Raw genomic sequence first — 17,171 nt, forward strand, 5'->3', positions numbered from 1 at the left:
AGGGCAGTGGTTGCTGCGGCCCGGGCGGGCGGGCTCCGCCGCCATGTTCTTGTTCTGAGAGGCGGCGGGGTTGTGGCGAAATGGCGTCCCAAAGGCTCTGCGGGATCGGAGACTGATTTTGAAAACGGCGTCTCCTTGGCTAGAAGCTGTTAGCTCATGCTTTGGGGTTACTTTATTCCCTATTTCTGTTTAATTCACCTATAGTAAAATACAGTTTAACACACTGATGTTCTCTCACAACTTTTAGACGCTTTCATTGCTAAATCATGAACCAAGCCAGCTTTCAAAGGGGCAGGTGTCCGAACAAGCCCAAGGTTATTCAAATCTTTGCACCATTTGCACAGTAAATCTAGGTTCTACCTTAAGGCCTTCACCTTAAAAGTGCTAAATAAGTGTTTGTTAGGTTGGGGTTTTGACTCAGATAATAAGGCAGAATTCAAAAGGTCATGCAAAGTCAATTGAGAGTACAATTGAGAGTAATTACAATTGAGAATAATTCAATGAAAAAAAAAAAAGGCATGAAGAAAGGATCAGTAAAGTTCAAAATTAGCCAATCTAGCTCCTCACCTGCTTTTAGTAAAATAAAATCAGGCATACTTGAATGCTTTAGTTACTCTTGAATGTGCTCTGTGGCATGACTTGGTTGTGAAGAACAGAAATTTCTAGGAGTTATGCTTAAGCTGATTCAGCACTTTCCCCCAGAAGCCCTCTTTGTTAACCAGGACCTGATTAAACTCAACTTTGTGTAAAATTCTCTTAGAGACTTGTAAAATTTTATAGCAGTGCCTCGTGTCCAGTCTGCATCTCTTTGGTGTGGTTTGGCCTACAGAAAATTTGCTTCTTGTAGATTTAGTAAGGCTGAAGGCTTCTAGGAGGCTGGGAGGGATGTTTGTGAAAAGATCTTCAAGTCTAGGTCCTCCAAGTAGTGACTGATCCAGCAGTTTATAGTAAATTTGAACTGCAGACAGTGCATACACAAGGCTAACATTTATCACCTGCTACAAAGACACCAAAACCAGTCTATATTTCAATTTTGAATACAGATTTCCAAATACATTCCCTTTCTGGACAGCTCCAGCAACATCACAAACCGCTGCCTTGCTGTTCTACCCTGGGATTTTCTGTGTGCTCCCCCAGATCAGCTGGCCAGGGAACCTAGTTGTCCTTGCATTAACCAGTCCTGCATCTCTAACTCGGAGGTGGCATCTTCTACACCTAGACTCAAAAAGTGGACTCTTTTAATGATTTTGACCCTGGTTAGGTAGCCACCACCTTTTCATCCAGATTTTTCTACCCTTTGTAAATAGCAAAGTGCAATATAAAAAATAAAGATGCATCACTGCAAAAACAAACCCACCCATATTACATCAAAAAGGCTGTGATGCAGAAATGGGCCCTCAGATACTGTCAGATCTGTCAAGAAAAGTATGGTGCTGCTCAGTTGAAAAGGGCCTTTGCCCAGTGAGGATGCTTCCCAGGGAGGTAGATGACACCATTGAACAAATTAGGTTCAAACTTTCTTTAATACAAAAAGACCCACCCCTGCTGATTGTGCAGTCCCACTTGCCATTTACCATTCTTATCAGGATGGTGTTATGAAACTCAATTACAACTAGTACTGAGAGAAGTCCATTTCAAAATTGCCCCACAACCCACATTGCAGACTTTGACGAGGCCTCCAGTCTCTATTAGAAGAGCTCTAATGGATTGGCATGTTTAATGGCAGTAATCAGGACTGAACAACAAATGACAGCCACTGATGGATTTCCATAGCTACTACAATGACTGTCATACCACAGCTGAACCAGTGTCAACTCTACAGATTCTACAGACCTGGCAGATGTCTCTCACCTAAAATACTCATCCGTAGCATGTCCTCTGTCTGTGAGACTGCAAATCAGTATGTACCAGGCTGAAGTTGCACGTTACACAAATTCCCTGTTACCAATGTTTTTCAGAGTCAATCTCCAAATGATTCTACAAAATATTATCAAAAGACAGGGATGAGAACTGAAATTCATATTTCTCCTTGACATCAAAATTCATAGACTCGATTTAGATACTGGTTCCATGGCACTTCATCATTTTTGCATCTTCAGTTAATTTATGTTTGACAGATGACAATTAGCCCTCTCTGTCCCACAGGATCTAATCCCCCTTCTCGTGCATTGTAAATACCAGTTGTGTTTTCCCTTGGATTGTCCAACCAATTATCTCAATGAAGTAAAAATCTTAGGAGTTTTCTCAGCTTCAATTTAGCTTTGAAAATTGCATCCTCTGTTTCAAAGGTGACAAAAGGCTTGTGCACACAAAATTTTGTTCTTCTGTTCCATACTCTAAGCTAATTCCTGCTTAAAAAAGTCACCTGTATTTATGTTACCTAAGGACATAGTGAATAATGACTGAGGTGTAAAATGTAGGGTAGGTGATGGCAGACTTGTTTTGAATGTAGCCAAGAAAAGGAATTTATAGGAAAGATTATCTGAGTTAAAGGTCTAAATGCAATTTTAAACCAAACCAGCAGTGTCTAAGATTGTCTAGAAAGTAGCCTAACCGTCTCTTTGATGAGAAACCTAATTAGTCCTAATTAGCTCTTTGGTGAGATGATAGCTCATCCTTGCTTTTATTTTTAGTTGCATTTAACAAATGAATGAACAATAGCAACAAATGCTCACGATAGTTAAGATTTTTCTGCTAATTAAATTTAGTATATTTTTATTATTTTCTGCTGATAGCTAAAACTCATGAAAATACAGCTATGCTTATTATTCTCTACACCTCTCCCACAAATTACAAGGAATTATAAAATATATACGTACATGTTATTCTATCTATCATACATATATTGTTTGTATCTTTGTCAAAATATATATACGATGAACATAAGCTGCACCCCTTTAGTTTTAGGTTCATACCACTCCGAGAATCTGATCACAAAAATGGCGACTTGGTTTAATATTTCAGAAAAGACCACAGTAAATGTACAGAAAAGAATGAACATTTTCTGTCTGTGCCACTAGCTATTGAGAGAACATTACCATGGTTTCTTGATTTTACAAGATAGTAGTTAAAATTCGGTGTAAAACGTCAGTGCTTCTATTTGGGAACCACGAGATGGCAGCATGGATTAACCATGGGTGGGCTCACCGGTCCTGCTGCCTTTCACTTGTGTGATCTCAGCTGCTTCTGTAGCTTTGTCTGTAGCAGAAAGGATACTGTACTGGGAAGACAATACTGAATAGACTGTCTTCGGTGTGAACAGCATAGTTATATTTAAAAATCATCGCCAAATGTAGGTTGAAAATGCATATATATTCTGTAGATCATCTTCCCAGCCAGGAACATGTAGCAGTTTTTATTTCTTCAAATGCATCCTTTTTTCTCATCCTCTGTATCTTGCCCTTTCTCAGAAAGAATTTCTGCTTTCAAAATTTAACCATTAAATGCACTAAAAATGTACTCTTTAGACTCTTTTTTTTTTGTTTTTGTCATTTAAATGACAAATTCTGCAAATATGTGTCTGAGTTAATTGGTATGTAATCATTGTTGGATTTTTTTTTCTGTAGTACAGCCATGTGATTACATGGTAAGTAGAAAAACATTTTTCCCCTAAATGTTGTGTGAGGGGCTGCACTTGTGTTTAAAGAAGAAAGGGGACCCTCTATGTTACACTAGAAAGGGCCAAAAGCAATGTTTGTAGATAGTGAATGTGCAGGTTTATTGGAAGTATAATTTCATCAGTGATTTCATAGGATTAACAATTGAATTGTCCAGTTTCTAAGGTTTACACAAGCTAGACAAATAATCTCAAAACATTGTGGTCTAACAGAAAGACACTGGTACACGAGGGAGTGCACTGTACTTGCTCTCAGCTCCTCACCCACAGTTTCTGGCTCATAATATTTTTCTGAAGTATCCCGGGTTTAGGTTATTTATACTACAAAAGCAATCCGACTTTTCAAGAGCGTCAGGTATTTTCTTAGCCAGTATGTACATATTAGTGATTTATAAAATGACCCAATTTGCATAATTTCTGCTGTAATGCTGTTTAGTATTTTCTTCTATGAATCTTCTTCTATCATTGTTAGTAGTTAATTTTTTACAACAGTATTAGCTGGCTACTATCATTCTAGTAAAAGTTTATGTTCACTCATCTTCAGCTAATGTGTTGCTCTCATCACTGTGCCTAAAATGACTTTTTATGACTAGTTATGGTTGATTGAAACCTATGCTGCTTCTGAAAAGGGGCGTCTTGCCTTTTTCTGGTCCCAGGTATGTTTTTACCATTCCCCTGTGTCACCACTAGTGTTTCTGGAGCCGTGCAGTGAGCTGGATCCGTATGTTGCAGTTGCATAACCTTCAGGTGTTTCACAATTCATGCACACATCCTTGCATTTAACAATGCAGTCAGTGGCTGTTCTTACATGGGCATTTCCTCATAGTAACTGTTATCCATTGCTTAAATTCAGCAGCCGTTATTTATCTAGTTTTCTACTCATGAATTTAATTGTGGAGTGTGCCAGGTGCCTTTTTCTCACCCACCCTGATGGTTAAAACCAACAAACCATCTGTAAATGTAATGGTGGACAGTTTGGTCAGAGGTACTTGTGTTGCATCAGTACTGAAGTTATGCTGCTTTCATTACATTTTTTTTTGTTCTGTCTTGCAACTTGTAAGAAATTTGCCAAATCTGTCTTCAGATATATTAATAGATAAAATATTACATGAAAATTCATAGGTATCAAAGATCTTGATTAAAAGTATTACTGTGATTTTTATAACACACCTTCTACATTTGAAGCAAGCTTTCATCCTTTAAAATTCATCTTTCAAGCTTTTTAGTGCAACCATGCCACTGTCCTTTTTTGTTGTCCTTTTTGTTCCAGCTGCTTTGCTGTGCAGGGAAGTGGCAGCCAGAGGTTGGACTGCGAGTTAGCTTTGCCCGTTGTGCTCGGTTAAGACTTCGGCAGCCCAGCAGAGGTGAGGCTGTTGCAGCTCTGTATCTCCATATTCAGCCACCAGCAAGGCTGAGCACGTATTCCCAATTTTATTTACTTTTATTAAAAAGACTTTTTATTGAAAAGACTATGACCACGTAGTATGAATAGAGGAAAGATAGCTGGAACTAAAGACTCCCTAAACAAGTAGAAGACCTTTTTCTGACTTCAGCTTTCAACTTCTGAAACACAGCATTTTTTAGCAAGACACAGAGTTGGGCCATAATATAGAACTGAGTATCACAGAGAGAGACTGCTGTATTCTGTGAGGTCTGACTAAAGGCTTTTTGTAGGCACTGAGCTTTGTCTGGGGGCTTTTTAATTATATTTATGTATATGTAGATGTCTAAAAGATGTTGACATCTTTCTGAAATGCATGTTATAGATCAGCCACTTTTACGCTCACTGAAAATGAAATTCTGTCTCTAGGCAAACCAAGTTTTCTCTTTGATTTTAAAATCTTAAAGAAACTTGGTTTCCCAGTAAAATTTTTTATCTGAGATTCTTCTTCATGAAATATTCTTTTTAGTCAAAATCTTTGGAATATAAATTACTGTTTAGTTAGTACAGAATAAAATGTGTACGTTCTTAGGTTCTAAACAGATAGCTGAGAGGAACATACTGGTGAGTAGGCTTGTAATTTGTTTTTACTCAGTCATATAATGTATCTTTAAGCTGCTCCTTTATCGTTTATATGATTTTAAAATATAGCTCTAAAAATACTAAAGGTACATGGAGCCTTCAGGAAACTTTACTAGAGCCTAAGGGATAGCAGTATTTGAATAACGTGAACCCAACACTGACGAATGCTAAGCAACGCTTTTTGGAAACAAATATTTCAACTGCATACATGCATGTGTATTCCAGAACAACTAGAAGCTCTCCAGGAAAGAAAAAAATAACACCAAACAACAGAGCATGGCTCTGTGCAGCTGCTTCCAGAAACCAAGTGGGATGAGAGACTATATTAATGGTGTTTCCATAGTCTGTGGAATATAATATTGCAGAAAATATTATAATGCACCATGCTGAGAAGACTGCATGTAGTTTTGACTGCCATATATCTGCTCATACATGGAGGAACAACTCCAGCCATGTTTTACAGAGCTTGTTTGTAAGACAGTGAAGACATAGTAACCTGGGCAACCAGATGGTCTGGTTTACAGTCCACAGCGAAGTTTGCAGTGTTGTCCTTTTGTGTATTACTGTCCAAACTAACTGGATCCAGAGTAGTTATACGCATATTGTAACCACATGCCACACTGTAGCATGTTTGTTTTTCAAAGATGAAAATTATTAGCTAGTCAAAATCAGAGGTCTTGGAGGCAAAGGCTTAAGAGAAACATAACCACTCTGTTATGTCTGTGTGGTCTCTTCTTCTATCAGTAGAGATCATGAATGAAAAATATGCTAAGAGGGACATTTGGTCATGACCTGCACTGCAACTTTGTGTGCTAAGGCTATGAGTAGCCAGAATGACTCACCTGAAATGGGCAGAGAAAATATTTATTCTCTCTATTTTTCTTCAGGGTCTTTCTAGTCAACATCTATGCATTTTACATCATGATGGTTGCTGAGATAAATGCAGTGATCTGGTCCTATGATTAAGAGAACAAACATTCACTGGGATAGTAATACTGATTTTATTTGTTGAACTGGGAAGAATGTGAGATACAAAGCTGTGCCAGGGGAGGTCCACACTGGACATTAGGAAAAATTTCTTTACCGTGAGGGTTGTCAGACACTGGAACAGGCTTCTTAGAGAGACAGTTGATACCCCTTTGTAGATGGAATTACCCTAGAGACACATGGTTCTGCCATGACCTTCATCAAGTAAGCTATATTGTCATATGCCTAACTTTAGGACTATGAAAAATTTTCTTCAATCAGTTTGCATCTTTGAAGCTAAAAGGGCCATTCATACCTCTAGGTTAGGTATTCATGTTTAAATATCTCGTTTAACTGGAAGCTATGATTTTTGTATAGTGTACCTGATTTTCATTTCATTAGCTAGTTTGTCTGTAAAGGCACATTCAGGATCTGGAACTGTGATTATAAATTTGTGAATCTCACTTTTGTTTTTAATCAGTTTCTGGGCATTTCCCCATTTTGATTTTCAAGTTGCAAAGGCTGAGGGCAGGCACATCAGAGGAGATGCTAGATGAAAGACCTGAAATGTGAGAGTAGGTCAAATACCATGGGGAAGCTGAAATTCTGTTAGTCTCAGTGCATTTAGCTCTATCCATTGGGGATGAGACTTATCAGATACTACATGTGACATCAAATCTGTCAGCTCCCCTTATTTCCCTTTTGGATTTTAGTAGTTCTTATTTCAATAGTCAATGGTGCTAGAGCTGGTGCTGTATACTCTCTTACATACCTAGTTTTCAAACAGAAACTGTGTCAAATTTTCATTTGTTTTAATATGTGGGAGACTGACCATTGTAAAATCAATGTGAGAGCATAAAAGGAACCTTTCCTTAATAGGAAGAACATCTCTAAGAACAATCTGAACACGTGATGATAAATGTTTTCATCTCTTGAAGCAACCAGAAAATTAAAAATTCTTGAAGTTAAAATTGTCCTGTATTTTTCAGATTCTGAAATGAGGATTCACTTGGACAAATGCTTTTGCATTATTAATTAATTCTCGATTTCTTCAATAAATATAATTGTGTATTTATGCATGTGTGAATTTGCTTTTGTAGAGGACTAAATTGTGAGAAGATTATAAGAATCACACCTATGCAAGATAAAAGTGAAAGCCTCAGCAGTACTCTTTTAGTATCTGTACAGAAACAGAGTTACAGCAGTTCAAGATGCAAATATACAATGAGGCTCCCTTCATAGCAGATTTTTCAAAATATGATTTACCACATGTATAAATAAGCCTCTCAGCCATCACAGTGGGCTGCTCAGTTTTGGCCTCTCCTACTGGAATTCTCTGGAAGTCAAAACCACTAGCTTCCTTGTCTTTTATAACCAACGCATATAAAATAGTTGATTTCTTAATAAGGCCTTTAGAGGATTTACTAGTTAGGATTCTTCATAATGCATTGAAAATTGGGGATTGATGAAGGGAGGGTAAGGACTATACCAATGGTTAATAAAGTCATGTCTGATGGTTTTGAGCTTGGATATTGAAACTCATGAAATGAGAGTTCAGTAAAGTAATCCTCCAGTAACTTCTTGTATGACCTCGAACAAGTTAGTTATTCTGTCATCAACTCCCCTTGTGTATTTCGGTTGTTTTGTGATGTTTTGTCCAAAACTGTAGACAAAGGAGTTGGATGGTTAGTAGGAGTGGTAATACCCATGGGAAATATCACATATGTTTGGTTCTAAATTCTGTTGCTTTACCAATAGAAGTGATGTTGCTTAACTGGAACAGGATTACTTCCCTGTTCCACACCCATTCCAATCCTTTGCATTGTACCTACTATCAATTCTGCCTATGCTAGGAAAGGTATTTTTGTGTTTTACTAGAAGGTAAATGTCTTAAGGTTTTTGTGTTATTCATATGTAAAGGAAAAAAAAAGAGTAACGAAATCAGTGACAAAAGGAAAATGAGAATTTAAAAAGACTGCTAGGCAAGTGAGGCATATTCTCAGGACTGAGAGCATTTTAATTTTAAATCTGTCACTCCCTACATAAAGTGTATTAAAAACACAATGAACGCTATGTTTGTGGACCCAGAGAAAGCTATGAGTGTATGCCTCTTGTACCTACTGTTCCCAGAAATTATCGTTGTATTGTTCTTTTTTTGGGTGCACATCTGCTGTTTGAGTGTTGCTCCTGTGTATATAGCATATGGGAATTAACACACCGAGAGCTTTTGTTGAATCTAAAAAAAAAAAAGATCTGTATTTTAAGTTTCACTTTTGAAATACAAGAAGAGAACATGAACAGAAATTCTTTTCATTTACCTTGGCTGGTACTGGTGGCTGCTTCCTCTTTCATGTAGCTGTCTTTGTTTTTTTTTTTCTGGAATAATGATTGAAATATATGGTTAATAACTTTGATTGGTGAAGAAAACTATTATTTAGTACATTCATATGATGCTGAGCATGAAATTGAGGTTCATAATTGCAATACGGAACATAAAAGGAAAAATGACTCCAAACCACTTGCAGGAACATACTCTTGTTCTTTGCAGTTGAAGGCAAAGATAAGGATCACTGTGAATGATTAGAAATATACAGAGATTTCCATTGGGAAAAGCTTACATGGGCTGTAACTCTGCAGCTTAGGATGGATGTCGCTGAAGGAACAGAACCTATGATAGTTTTTTGTAGGAAGGCATGATTGCTCATTCCTTCTAAGTAACGTAAGAACCAGAAGGGACGTGATGAAATGATCAAGTGACAGACTTACATTAAGCAAGAAGAAGTACTTTTGAAAACAATCCATAAGTTAACAATAAAAATTAGTTCCTACAGATGGATAAATGTATTAAAATACAATCAGTCAATTTTATGGTCCGCAAATTAGACCAGAAGAACTATTAGAAAGGATGATACAGACGTAATCTGTCATAGCTCTTTTAGTCTCTAAGTCCTGATAGCTAGAGAGTCTACTAAAAGAAGCATTATTCTACCGTTGCCCATTTTTATGTTTTTGCTCTAACCAACCATTTATGGCCAAAGCAAGACATAAGGCCACTTTAACAAATTGTCTTTTGGTATGGACCAGTATATCTTTGCTTTTATTTCCATACTAATCGATTCTAACCCTGAGGATCAAATAAAGGCCTAATAAAAATTTAATATTGTAGAGTAATAATGGCATACAGTGCCTGTCTTTCTGGAGAACTAAATTCAACCATGGCAAGGTGATTCAGCATACATACCATAAAATCTATACATGCTTATTTCAGATATGTGATTAGTTTTAGATGTGTGTTTTAAATCCATTTATGATAACAGTGTTTAAGTAGTTATACATAATCTATTTGATAGCATGAGTAAAATACATTTTGAGTGAAAAAATCCCAATTAAAATTTTCGTTGATATCTTAACTTTAGCAGCGATGACACTGTTTGAGCTGAGAATGGGAAAAACTTTCCTTTACATGAAGATACAATCCTTCCACTGTAGTCTGATGGAGAGCAGTGAGAAATTTTGAAGAGCAATTAAAAGAACAGGCCTACACTTCCTATAACAGGCATTCTGGCACCTTAATTCAGACAAGAACTTGTTTGTGAATACTTATCATGTGTCTCAGATTTGTACCATTCCAGAGAATATTTAATGAGAATTTATGACATACATTAATCACGAGACAAAAACCTCAAGATTTTCCAGTGTCTGTCTTGTGTGAAGGAAAGGCTTTGCTGGATTTTCTCTCCATGTTGCTTTCTCCATTTCTACAGTCACACTTGTCAGGCTGAAATAATATGTGGAAGCTCTTCCCTCTAAATCACATATATTCCAGGGCTCACTGGATTTCTAAATGGAAAATACAAAACCTGTTCTTCCAAACTGAACCACATACACAGCCAGATTGGAGCACAGAGAAGTGGCTGGAACAAGGAGAAAAGCAAATCCAAACTTTTCAAGCAGGCCTTGATTAAAATAATGGAAAATACCAGGAAATCAGAAATGCTAGAAATTCCTCTGAGTACATTTCCATGTATTTACAAAGGGACTCAGTCACATTCCAGGCAAAGCTGATCAGTTCATCCCTGGCCAGTTTTTTTCAGTCTTCCCAAACAGGTCACCAACAGTTCTGGATACGTTTAGAACCCCAAGTCAAGTTGTTCTTATCCTGGAGTTGCTAATGAATCCAAGAAAGAGCCAAACGTTTGGCTTGAAAGCTTATGGTTTTTATTTATTTATTTATTTTACTTAAATTTATTTTATTTTTACTTTTTTTTTTCAGTCAAGAGCTCTTAAAAACCATCCTTCCTAGATGGAGTTCTGTGTGGACTGTTCAGTTGCGGCATCTCATTAAGTAGGACAGGTTGGTTCAGCAGTTTCTGGATGTGGACTTGAAGGAAGATTATTGCCAAAGTGAAAGAAAGGAGATATGAAAGAAAAGACTAAGGAGAGAAAATCTGATAAAAAATGTATTAATCCCTGCCCAAAATACTCTGTTGAAAATTTTACCTGGTTTTATTTACCTTGTTTATTGTTTTCTGTTAACGTAGCAGTAGAAGCTCTTCTTAGAACTGGTAAGACCTTGTAAATTTTGTTAAGACTTGAGGCCAGTAAGAACATTGTATTTTCTGGGTTCCCTGTAGTAATATGAAAAGGTTTGGCTTCAAAAGGAGTACCAACTTTTATAGATAATCCAGTTAATGTCGCTCTGCATTATACCTCAGGCTGGGAAGAAGTGAAGATGGCAAAACAACAGCATGGCTTCATCAGATTCCTCCTGGAAGATTCACAGTGACATCACAAGAAATGTTTTGAAAACATTTACAAGCCCTACTTGTAAATAAACTGACAAGAATGACATAGGACCCAGCGAAGAGCAGATTACCGTCTCTCTGCTACTTGTGATCATGTCTGTCATGTTTATAAGCACATGGATTCCTAGATGTTTGCAATGTGGACATGATTCATTGGACCATCCTCTTGTAATTAGTGAAGAGGAACAGGCGTTTTTAGAATACTGGTCTTTGACTTCTCAAGGAGATGTTTAAAGCAAAACAGATGAGTCACACTGCCTATCCTTCTCTGTTGACCATAATGGGAACTTGCAGAGACTAGCTGAGATAGCGACACCTACGTTACAAACTTTAGCTGAATCCCACCCAAATGGTTCTGTCTATTAATGCGCCTAGAAAAGTTTTCTCTTCAGTCCAACCTGTATACATTCTCAGGCATTCTGTCCATGCACATTAGCCATGTACTAGATTTAGGATTTATTAACGCTTGCTGCTTGACTGAGGGAAGACCAAAGTGTAATTGTTTACTACATGCGAAGGTTTGAAGAAGTGTGCAGAAGTGCCCATGGTGCCCAAAATCTCAGTCCCTAGGGAATAAAAAAGAGAAGGCTTCATTTTATTCTCACCCAGCAACTGACTTTTTGAGGTCAAGTTAATTCAACCCAAACAGTACAAAAAAATCTGACCACAGAGAACACACTTGTTAGTGTGTCTTTCTTTTAGCAACTAAAAGTGCATTTTTCATGCTGCTGCATTAAAGAGACCATCCCCATGCTCCCAAAGTCACATTTTTATCCACCCTGGTGGCAGGCTTCAGATATGGTTGATCAGGAGTAAAAATTTACTGAAACTTTTTTTTTTTTTCACAAATAAAAGGGATTGTGATTCCATTACTGGTTTCTCTTCATTCGGGTTAACAACTACAGCCTACACTGTAAAATGTATTTGCAAATTTCTGTAAATTGAATTAATATAACTGCAGTTCTAGAAGCATTCAATTAGATTAATAATATTAACTGACATTACATGTCAGCCTTTTTCCAAGATTATACAAATGAGAGCAGTCAGCTTGGCTTTTCCTTATTTTATTTTATTTTATTTTTTATTTTCTGTTTGTAGTTATTGCTATAATTAGTTGATAAAGGTTTAAGGCAAACAATAAATAAAAAGCCGTTGATAAGAAAAGCTTGTTTGTGTTTTTCTAATAAAATACAGCATTTACTTTCTGATGATTCAAGTGGCAGGTTACATAAACATTTCTATTTCTGATCCTTTTAAGGCTTTTGTCTTTGACTATTAAGTGTTTTGCAGGGGAAAACATGGTCATCAAGTCGGCAATCTGCCTAGGATTTCAGAATGGCATGAAAATAAATAATTACACATGATGAAAACATTTAGGATATTACATTGTGATCATTTCATATCACTGGCAGATGTATTTCAGGAAGAAAAACAACATTACACAAAGTCTAGTGGTACAGTAAACAAAGGGATTTAAAGGCTGATGGATATTGCTCTATTCTTTCCCTAGGATAAAGTATCAACTGTAATACTTTAAAATTACATTTTTTTTCTCTCCACAACAGAAATCTGCAGGTGGCTGGCAATAACTAATAAGACTTTGGCAATCTGTAATAGCTGATATTGGGAAGAGTAATCTAGAGGGACCAGAAAACCTAGTTTCATAGAAGGATTTCCCTCCGAGATCACCTGGATTTGTAAACATGGTACCTCAAACACCTGCATAATTATTATGAGGAGGAAGAGAGCTACTCAGTTCCACGTTCCAGGCTCCAGGTTCTAAGCTTGAATAATATGGTGTCTGTAATATTCATAATTCCCGTCAGAATCCAAATGCAGCTTTTATTGCCCCTTTACTTATTTCTTTTATCCTTGCTCTGACTACAACGCTAATACTGGTTTGAACTTCTGCCCAGAAGGAACGGTTGAGTTATACACTGCATCAAAGGAGGAAGTGAAAATAATCATTAAACTGCAAGATGACCTCATTTAATGTAATTAATCTACTATGTTAAAAATGGTTTAGATATTTCTGATTTTCAGAAGTGCCATATTTCCACAAGGCACTAGCACTTTCACAAAACAATTCCTATGCCCATATATGCATGGGAACATAAGCTTTTGATGGGTCATATGGAAGTTTACTGGTTTCTGTATTTTTAAATATTTAGCTTGCCCTGTGATCTCGTAAGCTGGCTCTACTCAAGAAAAAAACAAAGAAACTTGAAGACCTTTTTAAACAAAGTTCAAGAGAAGTTGTTACAGCCTTGTTTTCTGTCAGCTCTTGTGCTTGAAACCCTTGAAGGAAGGAGTGTGTCACTTCAGTGGGTCTTCTGTGTGAACCTGCTGTTGCGGTAAAGGTGTTCCCCAGGCCTCTCCCTCTTGGGAAGCTGTGTGAGCTCTGCGTACTATTGAATGAGTGATGCAAGGTCTGTGTTTCACACTGATCTTAGCCTGAATTAATGGAAGTTTGGTACAGAGTAAGTAGAATGACACTGAACTAATTTTGTCCTTCAAAGAAACAGAGGAGCTGCCTCATCAGTACAGAGTTATGCAAAAAAAAGAGTTAATTCATAATTACGTATTTGCACTAATTTGCAACAAATACATTGAAGACACAGAGCTTTTATTTCACAGGAGTGGCTGTGGTGGTTTTACCCAGCTGGGCACCTGAACTCCGCCACAACCACTCTCCCACTCCCCCTCCTCAAAGGGAAAGGGGAAGAAAAATTGATGAGAAGGGCTCAAGGGTTGAGATAGGGACAAGGAGATCACTCAGTGATTATTGTCATGGGCAAAACAAGCTCAACATAGGGAGATTCAAATAATTTATTGCCTATTACTAGTAGACTAAAGCAGTGAGAAAACAAAAGCAAACTAAAACCACCTTCTCCACATCCACCCTCTCCTACCTCGTCCCCCCGAGCAGCGCAGGTGAACGGGGAATGGGGGCTGCAGTCAGTCCCTGGCGCTTCGTCTCGCCGCTCCTTGACGGTCCCTCCCTGCCCCTGCTCTCCGTGGGGTCCCTCCCACGGGATGCCGTCCTTCCCGAACTGAGCCTGGGGGGGCTGCCCACAGGCTGCAGCTCTTCAAGAACTGCTCCCACACGGCTCCGTACCACGGGGTCCACCCCCAGGAGCAAACTGCTCCAGCACGGGTCCCCCACGGGCGGCAGCTCTCCCCAGACCCCCTGCTCCTGCGTGGGCTCCTCTCCATGGGCTGCAGCTCCGGCCCGGGGCCTGCTCCTGCAGGGGCTCTCCATGGGCCGCAGCCTCCTCCAGGCCACATCCACCTGCTCCACCGGGGGCTCCTCCACGGGCTGCAGCGTGGAGATCTGCTCCATGTGGGACCTGTGGGCTGCAGGGGGACAGCCTGTTCCACCAGGGGCCTCTCCATGGGCCGCAGGGGAACTTGTGCTGCGTGCCTGGAGCACCTCCTGCCCTCCTGCTGCACTCACCTTGGGGGCTGCAGGGCTGCTTCTCTCTCAGCTCTCACCCCTCTCTCCCAGCTGCTGTAGCACAGCAGATTTTCCCTTCCTTCAATGTGCTCTCCCAGTGGCCCAACCAGTGTTGCTCATGGCTCGGCTTTGGCCAGCTTTGGAGCCATCTGGAGCTGGCTCTGATCTGACCTGGGGCAGCTCCTGGGCTCTGCTCACAGAGGCCACCCCTGCAGTCCACCGCTACCAGAACCTTGCCATGTAAACCAAATATAGTGGCTCTTGCATGCTTTGTCTTCAATAGTAACATAGAAGTTAATAGCTACTATACGTTCATGCAAGGTGATGCAGTTTGATACCCTTCGAAGAAAAGCAAGGAGTCATCTGAGTGGGGCACTTAACTGTGTTATAGGCTTCTGGGAAAGACAAATGCTTTGCTGAATAGAAGCAGCATATCTTCACTTGCCTTTACTATTCTCCTCTGTGACTGCTATTGCACCTGTTGTCTGTAGTGGCAGCCTTTTTCAACTGTTGTTAGGAGAGAAGGTTTTGTCCCAAGACCATTAAGTGCCACTTTCTTACATCAGACATTGTATCGTGGAGTCCTCAGCCAAGATGTAAACTGAGCCTGTATGTATTCTGTGAAAGGATTTTGAAATTATATACTTCAGAAGTCACGAACTAAATGTGAGTCCATAATGATATGCTTTTGTGAACAAGACAAGTATCATCTGAAAAATAGTTATCATACTTTTTCTGTTTGTCAGGCTTGACTGCTCTATTACACCAATTTTGGGGAAGCATGCCAAGAAAAAAGTGGACTGGTCGGAGAGAGTCCCAAGGAAAGCAGATGGGTTTGTCAGGGAACAGGAGAGCACAGCCAATGAAAAGAAAATTGAAGGAATGGGGCTTGTCCAGGTATGTGAATAACGGGTGAGATGGGATGCCTCGAAGTATATAACACGTATCAAAAAGGAAAATGTCTGCAGGCTGTACTATATGTTCACTGAAAAAAGAACAGAGGTTCCTTCTGGGAACTTTGCACTTAGGGAAATTACTGATATTTGAAAATTACCGGGGACCGTAAGCATGTATTAGGCAAACAACTCTTGGGAACAATTTTTGACTCTGCCTTACTGTTAGGTGTTAGATCAGATGACCTTTTAATGTTCCTTCTCTACCTATTGCCCATGAATTTATGGTTATTACCTATAATATTGATGCTGAAAAGGTAAAAACTCAGAAAAACACCGGTTTATTAGAGTGGCCTTATAAGATCAGACCAAAGATTGAACTGAGGCACTAGATAGCATCACCAAGTACCTTTCTGTAGTGCCTGTATGCTAGTGCGTGCAGCGTTGGGAGCGAACAGCAGGAGTTACAGGTTTGCATGCAGCTGTAGGGCTACAGACACACTGTGATCACAGCAGTGTGGTAGGATAGCTGCAATGAATGTGAGAGACAAGCTGGGAAGACGAAGAAGGGAGTACAAGGGAGTGGTAGACATACTGGAGCAAGTCCAATGAAAGGGCATGAAGGTGATTAAGGGCTCGAAGCATCTTCCATAGCGAGGAGAGGTTTAGAGAGCTGGAACTATTTATCCTGGAGATGAGAAGAGTCAGGGGTCCTTATCAGTGCATGTAAGTAAGAGTGTGTAAAGAGGATGGAGCCAGAGACTCCTCAGTGGTATCCAGTGACAGGACAAGAGGCAATGGGCACAAATGGAGTAAAAGGGAATTCTGTTTGAACATAAGAAAAAGCTTTCTTATGGGGAAGGTGGTCAAACACTGGAACAAGTTGCCCAGAGAGGTTGTGAAGTCTTTCTCCTTGAAGATATTCAGAACCTGACTGAACATGGCTGTGAACAACCTGTACTAGGTGACTCTGCTTTGAGCAGGGCTGTTAGAGTAGATGATCTCCAGAGGTCCCTTTCAACTTCAATGAATCTGGGATTCTATCAAGCAGTGGTAAACAGTGGGTGCATAGAGAAACAGTATGGGTACAGATTGCTTCTTCCCCTGGTTTGTCCTTCTAGCTTCTGGAGTGAGTAAGTTAAATATTAATCATGTTTAATAGTTATTGATAGATCTTCTCTCCTTAAATCTGTTTAATTATTTTAAACCTATTTATGCATAGAATCTCTCTGGCATGTTGTGGTAATGAATTCCAGAATTCTATTAGGCGTAACATAGTTATTGCAGCCAGGACTATAACATCAGGACAGTGAATTACCCAAAGCACAAAGCTCTTAGACATTGATATCAGTAGGAAGGTTGCATACGGATCAGAGGGTGAAGGTGATTTTCTGTGGTATCTGAACACCTA

Source organism: Cygnus olor, chromosome 1 (assembly GCF_009769625.2).
Source record: "Cygnus olor isolate bCygOlo1 chromosome 1, bCygOlo1.pri.v2, whole genome shotgun sequence".
Classification (NCBI taxonomy): domain Eukaryota; kingdom Metazoa; phylum Chordata; class Aves; order Anseriformes; family Anatidae; genus Cygnus; species Cygnus olor.